Here is a 16,182-nt window from a genome sequence, read left to right as displayed (position 1 = left end):
CCAGAGAAGGTATTTAAACCTTTGGGAAATCTGAAAGACTTCCATGTGTCCCTGCAATGAAGGTTCTGTGTGACACAGTGTAAAAGATGGTACCTATGGAGTGTGTCAGACTCCACAACCAAAAGAAACACAGTGTTCAAAATCACATTACAATACATGAGAGAGTGGGAAAAAGGGTCTCACTCTCTCCAGGTTACAAAAATCAAGTCCTCAAAATCCAGAAAAGTTGCTGGTGGTCTCTAAGGTGGAGGGAATTAGCACATTTCGGAGAATTCTCTCTAACACTCGCCCCTCCACCCCCAGATTAAGGGACAGGAGGATTTAATCCACCAATAGATGAATCTCCTTACTCCAGTCGATCATACTTTCTGGAGAGCCAATCAGCAATTTGGTGATTACACCCTGACCTGTGTTCAATGGTAAAATCAAACCCCTGTAGGCTGATTGACCATCTTAACAATTTAGGATTTTCCCCCTTCATCTCATTTACCATCTCAAGTGTTGGTGATCTGTTTGAATCACAAAAGTAGATCCATACAAGTATTGTCTAAGCTTCTTCAAAGACCAAACAATGGCAAAACAATCACGTTCTATGGTTGCCCACCTTGTCTCTGGTTTCCTACTGATGAAGCAGATTGGGTGTTCCCTGGTTTTCTCATCCAGCTGACTCAGAACTGCACCTATACCTGTATTGGAAGCATCTGTCTGTACAATAAAGGATCGGTTGTAGTCAGGAGCTCCTAAGACTGGAGCTTGTCAAAGGCCTTGCTTAAGTCCTTCAAATGCCTTAGTGCACTCCTCATTCCACCTGACCTTCTTGAGGGAACTTGGGTGAGGAGATCACATTCAAGGGAGAAGCTATGGACCCATAGTGCTCAATGAAGTTCCTATAGTAACCTGTGAGACCTAGAAAGGCTCTCACTTGGGTTTGAGTAGTAGGGGTCGCCCAGTCTTGTACAGCTTGTACTTTGCTAGGTAATGGCCTTATTTCACCTCCTCCTACCTCATGTCCAAGACAGACCACTTTACTCTGACCAATTTGACATTTACTTGCCTTTATGGTCAGATTGGCCTGCTCAAGAGCCTGCAATACATATCCCAGGTGGTCAATATGCTCTTCCCAAGTAGGGCTGAAGACTGCAATGTCATCCAAGTATGCCATGCAGAAGTCCTGCATCTCATTCAGAACATGATTCACCATCCTTGGAAATGTAGCAAGTGCATTCTTTAGTCCAAAATGCATAACCTTAAACTGATAGAGGCATCCTGGGGTTGAAAATGCAATTTTCTCCTTGGCATGGACTGTCCGAGCTATTTGCCAATAGCCTGAGGTTAGGTCAAATGTACTGAGGTACTTGGCTGAACCAAGTTTGTCCACCAGCTCATCTGTCCTAGGTAAAGGATGGGCATCAGTCGTGGTGACTGCATTGAGGGCTCTTTAGTCCATACCGAATCTCAACTTCTTAGATATTGCCTTTGGTACTAGCACAACTGGACTAGACCATGGACTTGTAGATGGCTCTATTACTCCGAGATCAAGCATCTTGTTGACCTCTTCCTTTATGTGGGTTCTGACATGATATGACATCCTGTAACCTCTGCATTAACAGGTAAACAGTCACCAGTAAGAATCTCACGCTTGCCCCATGGGGTCAAGCCTGGTGATAGTGAAAACAGAGGGGCAAACTGATTTAACAGAGCTTTGCACCCCTCTTGTTGTTCCAGTGCCAGATCAGAAGAGAGATTAACTTCTATTTTCCCATTTGAAGGTTGTCCCCTGAGGAGGTCAGGTAGAGGCTCACTCTCCTCCTCCTCTTGAGCAGAAGCTAGAAGCAAAGCTCCCAGTTCTGGTCTAGAGACTTAGGCCTTTAGGCGGTTGGTGTGAAAGACCCTGGGGGGCCTCCTTAGGATTGCTTAAGTCCACCAAATAATTGACATCTCCAAGTTTTCCCACAACCTTGAAGGGTTCAATCCATTTGTCATGTAATGCCCTCTGCCTTGTAGGTACCATAACTAGAACTAGCTGGTCTTGAGTAAACTCAACCATGTTAGCCTTCTGGTCATGCCAATGCTTCACCAGAGCCTGATCTGCTTTCAAGTTATCTGAAGCTTCTGTCATCATGTGTGTCATTCTCCTTCAGAGACCTAACACATAGTCAGTGACTCTCACTGTCTTGTGGGAAGGAGCACTCTCCAACCCCTCCTTGATTAGGTCCAATGGACCGCTAACCGGATGACCATAGAAAAGTTCAAAGGAACTGAATCCAACCCCTTCCTGAGTTACTTCGCTATAAGCAAAGAGAAGGCATGGCAGTAGAAGGTCCCACTTTCTTCTAAGGGGTTATTCTAAAGCACCCATCATGCTCTTTATAGTTCTGTTAAACCTCTCTACCAACCCATTGGTCTGGGGATGGTAGGCTATTGAGAAATCGTGGGTCACTCCACAGTTTTTCTACATGGCTTGCATGTGGTGGGACATAACGTTAGATCCCCTGTCAGAGATAAACTTCTTAGGAAAACCTACTCTGGTAAAAATACCAAGTAGGGCCTTTGCCACGGCCTGAGCTGTGACAGTCCTCATAGGTATGGCTTCAGGATACCTGGTAGCATGGTCTACCACAACCAATATAATCGGTTGCCTGAAGATGTTGGAGGGTCTAAAGGGACCAACAATGTTGATTCCTACCCTCTCAAAAGGGACTCTCACCACTGGGTGAGGTACCAAAGGTGATCCATAGGTAGGAGCCCTCACGTCCCCTGCACACTGTTAGTATACCGTGTAATAACGGTTAAGTTTAGAATAATCATATACTTAAAATTCAAAAGTTTATTTATTAAGGTTCATTCCTTGTCAATGAATCTTGTGATGCTGGGACCAAGAACAAAAAATGTCAGGTATTAAACAACGTTTTCAAAGAATGTGCAGTATATACAATTACAATTCAAGAAAAAAATGGCTGACGCGTTTCGGGATCCATAACCCTTCTTCTTGAGCCAAACAAATTGTAAACTGTAAAGAAATGAAAAAGCGTATCAGAGTTCTGACTAGTAAATGATCATAAATTAAGTGCTCGAAAAGCATATATTAAAGATAAGGAAAAAACCATAAATTGCAGGGTAGTTAGCTAAGTATGTACAAGTAAGTTCTTATTCGTTATCTAGGTCACATTTAATCCAATAAGCACCTATCCCACAGGGGGAATTGTCATTGTGACCAATAAACAATCCTCACAATCTGTGTGTCTGTATAATGAAAGTACTATTCACCCAAACATATTAGCCACGTAAGGCTGATATTTAATATCAAGTTGGACGGGTATTATGCCAAAACACGGCATATTAAGTGAAGGTGGAAACCTACAAACCTTAATGATACTCGTGAAAAAGATGCGTAACAGCCTGGAAGGCGTGATATATTGGTATTGGTCCTCAAACTTCAGCCAGATGGACAACCTCCCTGTTGCCAGGGCGGCACCCTAAATGTGAACAGAACAATTCTGTGATTTAATGCAAATGTGAAATCTTTCTAGAGCAGAGTATTCCAGACAGACTACAGCTGTTGAATGCACGCTCTAAAACATATTTAGGAAATAATAATGAACAGGCAAGTGTGAGCCTGTAGAGCTCCAAGAGTCAATGCACCAGGCATACCTCTCACTTGACGTGTAACAGGGTCCGGGATGACAACGTGCTTTTAAACGTTGTACGAGCTGAAGATAATGTCCAACAGTGGATAAGTCCTCAGGGCGCAGTAATTACTTGCAGTACTATAGAGACTGGAACCTGAAACGGTAATATGGTTCACAGTCATATTGTGTTCACAATAATGTTGTGTAATATAATATTATCATGAGGCGGCATTCTTAGTTGAAATAATGGTCTTGAATACTAGGATCTTGTGCTTACCTAGTGCTGATATTCGAGCTGAACAGAAGGTCAGTAATCCGGGATTCACAGAATTGACAACTCGAAAGCTGCGGGCACAAGTAATGCTAGCGTTCCGAGTTACATAAATTTCAAAAGCGGGAGGCTACGGCCGCGGGTGTATAAATGCGGGCGAAGTGTTCCTCACAAAGGTTGCGATGGGCTACACTGTTGCCTAATAGGCCTTTCAAGACGCTGTAACGGTATCTAGGTGACTGAAACAATGATCACGCTTAATTAATAAACATACAGGAAGGACTATACATTGTGTTGTGTAAACATGCAGGGCAATGGGAAGAGGATGTTCTGCGTGGGCACCATCTTAAGATGGAATCTGATGGAGCTAATAGGGTCTATACACGGTCTAATTTGATGTAACCATACCAATCATAAACATGATAGTAATAGCCATTCTTGAATAGTTATGTAAAGTGAATGGATCTGATGTATTAGTGTTAAGTATAAAGAAAGATATAATATCATGCTGATGACAAGTGTCTTGGTTAGACTAAAGTATAAAACCCGATAACAATTGTAGAGGCTTGTGGAGATTATAGCGTGGTCACAATGACTAATGGTGCTAAGTAAAAAGAGGTTCACGATACCTCTAATGTGCTACAATGTTAATCTTGGATTCACATTTCATCAGCGGGTCCGTTGACAATTACCGGACTCCTCTAAACTACACAGGTTTTCAACTATAGGTTGATGCATGCTGCAGATGGAGTTGTATTATGTGGTATACGGCATTCCAAGATAATAACATAATGCGTAATAAATATAACGCATAATCACTGTCGATAAACATGACAATGATGTCAAGAGATTCATGATGCCTATTATGTTATACATTGTTGTACTTGAAGTACCATTTACTCAGTGGGCCCGTTGACAGATCCCGGACTTGCCTATACTTAACAGATATTCCACTGTAATGAATACATGTTACAAATGCAATGCAATTAGTGGATGATGCCAATTCAGTCTACATGCAAATATCAGCACATACAGTAAGGAAATGTATTTGTCATTCAATAAAGGTCAACATAAAGTAAAGTTATTACTCACCTGCATTTCAAATAAAACATCTCAGGGAAAACTCCTTATTAAGTCCTCTACGGTTGAGAGTGTCCAGAAGGACAATCCAATATTTTTCTCTGCGTGAGAGGGTTGATAAATAATCCCCCCCTCTGTATGGTTTTTGACAACCTCCAAAATCATGTACTTTATTTGGGCTACTGTGTGTATCGATTGTGAGAAATGTCTAGCCACGGGAGATTTCATGTTCTTGCATCTAATGTTCGATTTGTGTTCCGTTATCCTGTCTTTCACTGCCCTGGTGGTCCGACCAACATACAATTTACTGCATGGACATTTGATAACATCTCAATTTGACCACTAGTAGGAATTTTCTTCGAGATGTTCACAACTAGATTTTCGCTTATTTGTTCTTTCTTTTTTGATTTGCTTTGCCCTCTCCTCGTTTTTCTTTTTGTTTTTCTCTGAGTCCTAAAAAAGCACCCGTATCATTAGGTCTCGGTGATGTTGAGGGCGAGGTTGTTCCTCTGGAATCCACTGGTCTAGAAGCTGATGGCTTTCAAAAGGGGACAAAATCTTAGGGATAAACTAGTGAGAGCCGAGAAACCTCCAAAAGAGAAACAGATGCTGTTAAGTTCAAGGAAAAAAGGAACATATCCTTCCTTAGCTTGTTCACATTGTAACAATGTAATAAAAGGTGAATTTGTGACACACTCTCAGACCAGGAAAAAATATAAACTCAGGGATTTTGCCACCTGCATTTCTACAGGAGTGATATACGCTATCAAATATCCATGCGGTAAATTGTATGTTGGTCAGACCACCAGGGCAGTGAAAGACAGGATAACGGAACACAAATCGAACATTAGATGCAAGAACATGAAATCTCCCTTGGCTAGGCATTTCTCACAATCGATACACACAGTAGCCCAAATAAAGTACATGATTTTGGAGGTTGTCAAAAAACCATACAGAGGGGGGGATTATTTATCAACCCTCTCACGCAGAGAAAAATATTGGATTGTCCTTCTGGACACTCTCAACCGTAGAGGACTTAATAAGGAGTTTTCCCTGAGATGTTTTATTTGAAATGCAGGTGAGTAATAACTTTACTTTATGTTGACCTTTATTGAATGACAAATACATTTCCTTACTGTATGTGCTGATATTTGCATGTAGACTGAATTGGCATCATCCACTAATTGCATTGCATTTGTAACATGTATTCATTACAGTGGAATATCTGTTAAGTATAGGCAAGTCCGGGATCTGTCAACGGGCCCACTGAGTAAATGGTACTTCAAGTACAACAATGTATAACATAATAGGCATCATGAATCTCTTGACATCATTGTCATGTTTATCGACAGTGATTATGCGCTATATTTATTACGCATTATGTTATTATCTTGGAATGCCGTATACCACATAATACAACTGCATCTGCAGCATGTATCAACCTATAGTGGAATACCTGTGTAGTTTAGAGGAGTACGGTAATTGTCAACGGACCCGCTGATCAAATGTGAATCCAAGATTAACATCGCAGCACATTAGAGGTATCGTGAACCTCTTTTTACTTAGCACCATTAGTCATTGTGACCACTATATAATCTCCACAAGCCTCTACAATTGTTATCGGGTTTTATACTTTAGTCTAACCAAGACACTCGTCATCAGCATGATATTATATCTTTCTTTATACTTAACACTAATACATCAGATTGATTCACTTTACATAACTATTCAAGAATGGCTATTGCTATCATGTTCATGATTAGTATGGTTACATCAAATTAGACCGTGTATAGACCCTATTAGCTCCATCAGATTCCATCTTAAGATGGCGCCCACGCAGAACATCCTCTTCCCATTGCCCTGCATGTTTACACAACACAATGTATAGTCCTTCCTTTATGTTTATTAATTAAGCGTGATCATTGTTTCAGTCACCTAGATACCGTTCCAGCGTCTTGGAAGGCCTCTTAGGCAACAGTGTAGCCCATCGCAACCTTTGTGAGGAACACTTCGCCCGCATTTATACACCCGCGGCCGTAGCCTCGCGCTTTTGAAATGTATGTAACTCGGAACGCTAGCATTACTTGTGCCCGCAGCTTTCGAGTTGTCAATTCCGTGAATCCCGGATTACTGATCTTCTTTTCAGCTCGAATATCAGCACTAGGTAAGCACAAGATCCTAGTATTCAAGACCATTATTTCAACTAAGAATGCCGCCTCATGATAATATTATATTACACAACATTATTGTGAACACAATATGACTGTGAACCATATTACCGTTTCAGGTTCCAGTCTCTATAGTACTGCAAGTAATTACTGCGCCCTGAGGACTTATCCACTGTTGGACATTATCTTCAGCTCGTACAACGTTTAAAAGCACATTGTAATCCCGACCCTGTTACACGTCAAGTGAGAGGTATGCCTGGTGCATTGACTCTTGGAGCTCTACAAGCTCACACTTGCCTGTTCATGATTATTATTTCCTAAATATGTTTTCGAGCGTGCATTCAACAGCTGTAGTCTGTATGGAATACTCTGCTCTAGTAAGATTTTACATTTGCATTAAATCACATATTTCTTCTGTTGACATTTAGGGTGCCGCCCTGGCAACAGGGAGGTTGTCCATCTGGTTGAAGTTTGAGGACCAATACCAATATATCACGCCATCCAGGCTGTTACGCATCTTTTTCACGAGTATCATTAAGGTATGTCGGTTTCCACCTTCACTTAATATGCCGTGTTTTGGCAGAATACCCGTCCAACTTGATATTAAATATCAGCCTTACGTGGCTAACATGTTTGGGTGAATAGTACTTTCATTATACAGACACACTGATTGTGAGGTTTGTTTATTGGTCACAATGACAATTCCCCCTGTGGGATAGGTGCTTATTGGATTAAATGTGACCTAGATAACGAATATGAACTTACTTGTAAATACTTAGCGAACTACCCTGCAATTTATGGTTTTTGCCTTATCTTTAATATATGCTTTTCGAGCACTTAATTTATGATCATTTACTAGTCAGAACTCTGACACGCTTATTCATTTCTTTACAGTTTACAATTTGTTTGGTTCAAGAAGAAGGGATATGGATCCCGAAACGCGTCAGCCATTTTTTTCTTGAATTGTAATCGTATATACTGCACATTCTTTGAAAACGTTGTTTAATACCTGACATTTTTTGTTCTTGGTCCCAGCATCACAAGATTCATTGACAAGGAATGAACCTTAATAATTAAACTTTTGAATTTTAAGTATATGATTATTCTAAACTTTGTTTGATTGAACATTTACTTTACCTGATACCTATGCTCTGTAAAGATTTATACTTAACCGTTATTAAACGGTATACTAATGGTGTGCAGGGGACGGGAGGGCTCCTACCTATGGATCTTCTTTTCTCTCATTACGGATAGGTATTTGTGGTCCTGTGCCAGGGTCACGTTTCCTCCCCCGCGCCTTAAAAGATTACTTATTTCATTCACATATGTTCCTAAAACTTTAAGATACTAGGCAAGTGCATCTACAATCCTTCCTACAGTTTGAGGTACCAAAGGTGCCACATTCTTGGCTCCACTCTTGCCAGATGTCTGACAAGTGCGACAGTTCTACAGAGTTTATCTACATCAGACCCCATCTTAGGCCGTAGAAATAAAGAGAAATCCTTTCTTTGGTCTTCTTAAAACTTAAGTGACCAGCCAAAGGAATCTCATGGGCTAACTTTAGAAACTGAGGTCTCAACTCCTGGGCCACTAAAAGTCTTCTGAAGTCTCCTGGGGTAGACTCAATAGGTTCACTGTAGAGGAGGCGATCCTCCCAGTACAACCTGTGCTTCTCTGGCTCTTGCCCTTCCAGCTGGGAAGCGGCCTGTCGGCGAAGTCCTTCAAGAGTAGGACACTCTCTTTGACCTCTGCTGAAGTCTGCCCTACAGGGGCCACCTTCTGCCAGTAAAGACTGCAGCTTAGGGTGGTCTTTAGGATCCAGGTCTCCAACAGGGGGATGGTCTTCTTCCAGCTCTGTGTCATCAGTAGCTGACGCAACCTCTTCTGGTTGGATCTCACACTCAGCCTCATCTGGTGGAGTAGTCACAGGTGTGACTTTGGACTATCCTCTAGGGGATGTCCTGGTTTGATGCCCAGGAGTGCTATCTTTCTTGTTTCCTGAGACCTTGGGTTTCCCCTTTGCCTCTTTCTTCTTGGAAATAGAAGTTGACTTTTCCTGTGGACTGGGTGTTATAGGTCCTTCTTTAACAACACACAGAGTCATTTAAACTGAGCTCTCTGGCCTTCCTAGTCTGCTTCTGCTTCCTTTTACTGGGAGGTCTGAGGGTGCTTGATACAACTCCAAGAGTTTTTAAGTCATTCCCCAGCAGGACTCTCCCAGGCACCTCACTTTGTACACTGACAGGTATTCTTACAGTCCTTTTGTTGCACTGATGAGAGCTTATAGTATTGGAACCATCTGGATAGGGCATCCAGCAAGCTTAGTGGGGCCTTTGTGTGCCTTAGCAACATCCTCAGGTTTGAAAAAGATTTCATCCACCACTGTGATGCTGGCCCCAGTGTCTCTAATGGCAGGGGTCTCCTGACCATTTACAAGTATACTGTCATTGTAGTATTCTTTTGTCTTATCTGGTATAGAGTTATACAAATCTACATTCTGCTGTTCTCACAGACCCAGGGACATTAAAGAAACACTTCAGCCAATAGTTGAAAGTTTCCACTTGCCATATGTACTTCTTCCTCAGGGATGAAGGCTAAGGACGCAGTGTGGACCCCTGAAGGTTTACCCTTGCATCTGGGATCCCCTTTCACATGGTCAGTTGACCCACAAGCATAACATTTTCCAAATGTTTGGACAAATGGGGGCTTCTGCTGATCTCCTCTGATTTGGCACCAGAGGTTTCACTAGACTGACCTGGCTTCCCATGTGGCTTACCCTTCTTATGTTTGTGGCCCTCTTTCGGATGGGAGGATTTTAAATTCTCTTTGTCATCTTTCTTGTGCTGCTTCCCCTCATCCTTTTTATGAGTGGCCCCAGAATCCTTGTGAGTAGCCCTGTTGCAACCCACAAGTCAGCAGCTTTTGCTAGCTTATTGGGATCAATCGCTTTAGAGTCAGCCAAGTGCTGTCTCAGCTCAGGAGAGCAGGCATCAAAAAGAGATTCCAACAAAAACATATTTCTCATTCCTTCAAAAGGGTTCACTCTGTAACCCTTTAACCAACCATCTACGTTTTTCAAACATTCACACACCGAGGTAGCCCAAGGGGTACCACCAGTCTTTTTGAGAGTCCTAAACCTCTTAAGGTACTGGGAAGAAGTTTCCCAAATCTAGCTATCAAAGCTAGCTTCACATTTTCATACTCCAATCTTTCAAGTTCCCCCACCTACATTATAGCATCAGTTGCTACCTGGGGGAGCCTAGACAAAAGCCAAGGAATCAACTGATTCCCTGTGAAACCCTGACTCCCATAGTTATATTCAAAGGCACCCAACCAATACACAATATCGAGTTGCATACTCACTGCTTCTTTAGGCATGTGAGGTCTCTTTGGACTGTAAGACATAGAAGACTCTGGGATAGAAACATTTTCAAGAGACAATTTCTTCATTTCAAGAGCATGTTGCATTTCCATTTCCCTTAGTTTGATGTTCTGATGTTTGGGTTCAGCTTGGAGCTTTAATCTTTTGAACTCTAACTCAAGTCTCTTTTTTTCAAGGGACACACATTCTGGCCTCAGTGATGGACCTGGTAGGGTCCCTGTGGCTAAATGTTGAGGCATAAAGGCCTGTTGAGGTAAAGAGGGGCTCTCTTCCTGAGACTCCTCTGACTCTTCTGACTCTTCAACAATATTAGAGTTAGACTCTGAATTATCATCCTCATTATCATTTTCCACATTTACTGGGACAGTAGGTGTGACAGACCTACTACCCAGACTTTGATTATTCAACAATCTTGCAATTAGTTCATTTTTCTTTCCTTTAACAGGGAGATTCCTGACTTTACACATTTCTTTCAGTTGTTCTACTGTTAAAATGATCAGGGCTTCCTGCCTGAAGTTATCCACATCTGGCATGTTACAATTGCTTAGCCTTGTGAAGGTTTTTAGTTGAACAAAAAGTAAAGCAAATTCTTCATGTAACAACTCTACAATATATCCTCACCGCCTGCCACCAGTGTTAGGCAAAGTTTGTATGCAGTACCTTCTGGGAACACTACAAACAACTCTGACTACAGGTATAGGAAAGCCAACCTTTGGTATAAGCTTGCACTACAAAGTTCTGGTAGCGTGGTGAGCAGCCAGACTTTTCTCAAGACGGGTCAATGTGAGCTGTAGTGGAGTTACACAGAGATTCACAGTTACAAGTATTCAAATAAACTCTTACACTCAAGGCTTCTTGCATAAATAATTATTAATTTATTTATCAGTCAGTTAGAATAAGCCTTCTTCAGAAGGGAGCAATATAATAGTAACACACAAATACACTTTAATACTGTACACTGTTAGTTTCTAAATCAGTAAAGACCCTTTTGGGATGGCCCACAGACACAACCTACACCCACAGGTGACTTCAATAACTAGTGTGCTGGGGACATTAATATCTCACTGTTGGCATTTCGAATACTCTTAGAAATTGGCAAAAGGTAAAGGTTATTAGAACAAGAGACAACAAATATTCTTAAGCAGGCAAATACTTTTGGATCCCCCTAGAAGAGTCATTCTATGCTAAGCCAAAGTCAATGGGCAAAAGTCTTGTATAGGATGAAGCACTTCGGGTAGGTAAATGGAAAAGTCTTTGTGCAAGTTCTTAGGAGTTTTTGATGAAAAGAAGAATCAAAAGTAGGGACACAAGCTGAATAGATTTGTGAGTAGTAGAAGATGCAAGCAACTACAGCAAGAGGTAAGTTCTCTCAGTCTTTTTACAGTACCTTAGAATTGAAGAAAAGATGCAGCATATGACTTCTGTTCCTGTGCAGGTCTGAAGATCTCACTGTTCCTGGGCCTCAATCATGGGGACAAGAGGGAAGACATCGGGGGACTCCTGCAATGCACTGGCACCATCAAAACTCGCAACCGGCAAACTTCACTTTCAGTGGCTGTTCAGTGTTTCAGCTCCTCACGTCTACCGCAAATAGCAACACTGCGGTTCCTGGCTGTCGAGATGGCCTTTCCTTGCTTCTGGTGGGCCGCACTCTGTTGAGGGGGCTCAAGCTTGGTCAGTCCTACTTCCTGGGAGTCTGGAGGATCTTCCTGATGCTCTAGGCCAGCTTAAAAGCAATGCACACAATCTGGTGTTCCTCTCCTTAGCTATACGGTTTCCAGCAGCAACTCTGTGGAAATTCAACCAGCCCCCGATGGATGTCCAGATGGCTTAGTTTGGAGTTGATTGGTCCCAACAACTCAAGGGGAGAAGTTGTCCTTGCAGGGGCTTCTTTGTTGATGCGAACTTGGTGTTTCGGCACTGCAGCAGGGCTTCACCGGGCAAACCAAATGGCACCCTTGAGTGCTTTACTGCAGCTGCGAACGCAGCCCATGATAAATGCACACCATGGTAGTTAAAACGAAACCACTGCCATCAGCCATTCAGTGAGAATAGGGTAACATAAAAATGTAACAAGAGAAGCTAGACAAAGGGGCTACTAGGTAACCCCTCCAGCACACTATTGGAAGACAGTGTGTGCTGGGTGTAGAAAGTTACAATGGTATGTAAAGTCAATTTCATTTTTCTGCTCTGGGAAACAGTAGTTTATCCCAGAGAAGGTATTTAAACCTTTGGGAAATCTGAAATACTTTTCTGTGTCCCTGCACTGAAGGTGCTGTGTGACACAAAGTAAAAGATGATGCCTATGGAGTTTGTCAGACTCAACAACCAAAAGAAACACAGTGTTCAAAATCACATTAACATACATGAGAGAGTTGGAAAAAGGGTCTCACACTCTGCAGGTTAAAAAAATGAAGTCCTCAAAGTCCAGCAAACTTGCTGGGGGTCTCTAAAGTGGAGGAAATTAGCACATTTCTGAGAATTCTCCCTAACACTGAGTGAAGATTATGAGCCTCATTACAAGTAGAGTGGTAAATTGGGCAGCAATTAAGCCTACGGAATTACTGTTACTGCTGTGGTTTCCAGAAGAATTACTGCCATACTGCAAGTTGACGGGAGCATGCAAAACTATCAGCGGTAAAGGTAATTTGGTCCGGCGGAAGTTCGGCTATGTTTCAGCAGTAATTCTGTCCTCTCTAATTTCCCCCAGTGCTAATTGCACTGTTGGAATCAGAGCCCATTTTCTGGAATGCTTGATTCAGCCGAGTGGTAAAAGTGGCGGTAACAGAATTACTGCCACCTTTTCCAATTACCGCCCTACTTGTGATGAGGCCCTATGCATGATGATCCTAAAGAGGACGTGTGCATTTTAAGATGCATTACATCTGCACATAAAGCCCCAAATCTGCTAGTTGGCTGCTGCGCCAGGTAAGAGGAAAGCTCTGGAAAAGCTCCATTGGTTGCATCAACTCTCTATTTTAAAATAACTCTGTCCACTAACACTTTAATATTTGATGACTGTCCAAGGACTCTTCTGTTACTTGTATAGTTCCCATGGGGTGACTTGTATGTTCGCTCTCAAAATGGCGCTTTCCTCTTACATTTTTATGAATCCAACTCATACTAGGAGCGTTTGCTTTATCAGTCTCTTGGGTTAGGGGTGAAGAGGCCAGTGCGCCGTATCCTGCTGCAGTTTATGGCCCTCTCATCATTTGAGATTTGTAAAGAAGTGATCCAATTGGAGCTCCACCAGTGCGCAACATAGGAATAGCTGCCGCGAGAGTTCATGAGCGGGACAAAGGTTAGTCTCATTGCAGTCACTGGGAAGGGCCCCGTGCAGGTTTGCTGAATACAGCTGTGGCAAAAGCAGCCTAGCCCTCGAGTCTGGGAACCCAACGGCAAAGGCTCGTAGCTGAGCGCCCAGGTCCTCGTGAACAAGGGGTCTATGAGATAACAGTGATTGCAGTGTCTGTTTGCATAGCGCACAGATGTTGTTAGTAACAGGCTGAAGTGAAATTTAGGAAAAGTCACACTTCAGGTTAGAAGAGAACTACTCTAATAGCGTTTACTGTCCTGTGGTAGTTGGAAGGTTATGATTGGGGCTGTGGTGTAATAATAATATGCCTGTGTTTATTCTACGTCCATCGTCTCCATCACAGTACTTACTGATGAAGGCGAGTCACCTTCCAACAGAACCCTTTGCCAAAAATATTGTTTTCGATAGCCCATTAGCCTCACAGCCCAGGGTGTAAAACCCCTGACCTGTCCTATAATCCTCCAGACTATACCAAAAGAACCAGGACTATCTCAGAGTGGGGAGGAAGAGGGTGGGGTCAGTAATGTGACGAGGAGGAGGAAGAACATGGCTCAGAATAATAAAGATTGCCGGTAAGTAATCATACCATTACCTTTTTGCCCCTTACTTATACCAAAAATCCAAAGATCGGACTGGCACATACTTGAACCAAAAAGGGATGAAATCCCCTTACCCCATCGGGAGCAGGGGCCTCCCCCTGGAGAGTCACAAGCGGCCCCAGCCCCACAAAGAGAGAAGAAACTGTGAAGGACATCCCTGATAGAGACAGACAAGGGAGGGATGTGACGAGACAACTTCTTCCCCGCAGGAGCAGAAGATGGAGTAGTGGCTATACGGCCTACTCGGCCCCTCACACTTCTACAAAGCAAGAGTAATCCCAATAATACAGGTGAAAAAGGAACAAATAGATTGTGAATAGAACATTTGTGATTCCATCTTTGATGTCCTGGGCGTTAGTCTTAGCAGTGCACGGTGGTGGCGTGAGTTATGGTTGCTTAGCTTACCATAACTGGTGAATGTGAAGGGTTTTTTGGTTTTACTTTCAACCATAACGTCCCTTTTACAAAGTTTTTTTACTGTAATATATATATATATATATATATATATGGCAGTGAACAAAAAAAAAGGGTCTACACATGTGATGTCATCAGTGAAGTCATCAATGACATTTGTGATGCCATCTTTCAGGTCCTTGGTGTTAGTGTTAGCAGTGCACAGTGGTGAGGGCAGGTATATTTGCTTAGCCTACCATAACTGGCGATTTTCAGGGGTTTCTTGGTTTTACTTTGAACTATAGTGGCACGTTTGTAAAGTGTTTTTAGTGAATTGCATAGGTTTTTAGTAGTGCAACTTAACCATAACGTCCCCTTAACAAAGTTTTTTTGTTAGTTAATTTTACGGGTTTTTAGTAGATCAATGTAAGTATAACATCTTGTTAATAAAAAAATGTTCTACTGAATGTCACAGATTTGCAGTAGGGCAACGTAACCATAACGTCCCTTTAGCAAGGGTCTTTTCCTAAACAGTAAGCACCTTGTGAAGAATGCTACATTACAATATGCGGGCGTACAGCACGGTGACATGTCCCAGAATCAGTACACACTTAACAGTACAATCTATGCCTCATGGACAGTGTGGAAATAGATTTTATATTGATGTAGGAACGTCCAACTTCAACATTTCCCTTACAGAATGCCAACACGTGTATGCAGCGATGTCCTAGAATCAGTACACACTTAACAGTAAGATCTATGCCTCGTGGACAGTGTGGAAAAAGATTTTATATTGAGGTAGGAGCGTCCACCTTCCAACATTTCCCTTACACAACGCCAACAAGTATTGGTATGCAGCGATTACCAATGCATTACACATTATTTATCTTTTGCAAAAGTTGTACTTATCTGAAAATCACATCAGCTAAAGGCATTCTTCCTCCCTAAGAAACAGCAGCATTGCTGTGATGAAGAAGCATGAGAAGGAGTGCCGCTACCTTGCAAATAACAAACGCACAAAAGTTGTCGCCGTATATCTACCGACCCATATTGCCATTTGTTGCCTCTTTGCTCATTGCCGTTTGCAAATTGCCTTATAACCTGCCATACAAAAAAATAAAGCCACACGTAAACAAAGTTAATAATACGTTAATAGCGACCTTTCACAGTGTAAATAACATCCCAAAAAAAAATTGCATACACTCCAATTATTGCATATTTCTCAATAAAATACATAGACACAATAATCTTTGCGAGTAATAGTGTAAATTTGCAAAGCACTAACGTGTGCTACTAAAAAGGAGGAATACTTGTTATAATCCGGGGTGGCTTTGGCGGGTCGGA

This window comes from Ambystoma mexicanum, chromosome 4p, assembly GCF_040938575.1.
Source record: "Ambystoma mexicanum isolate Mex_15411 chromosome 4p, UKY_AmexF1_1, whole genome shotgun sequence".
Classification (NCBI taxonomy): Eukaryota; Metazoa; Chordata; class Amphibia; order Caudata; family Ambystomatidae; genus Ambystoma; species Ambystoma mexicanum.
This window is presented reverse-complemented; position numbering follows the sequence as displayed.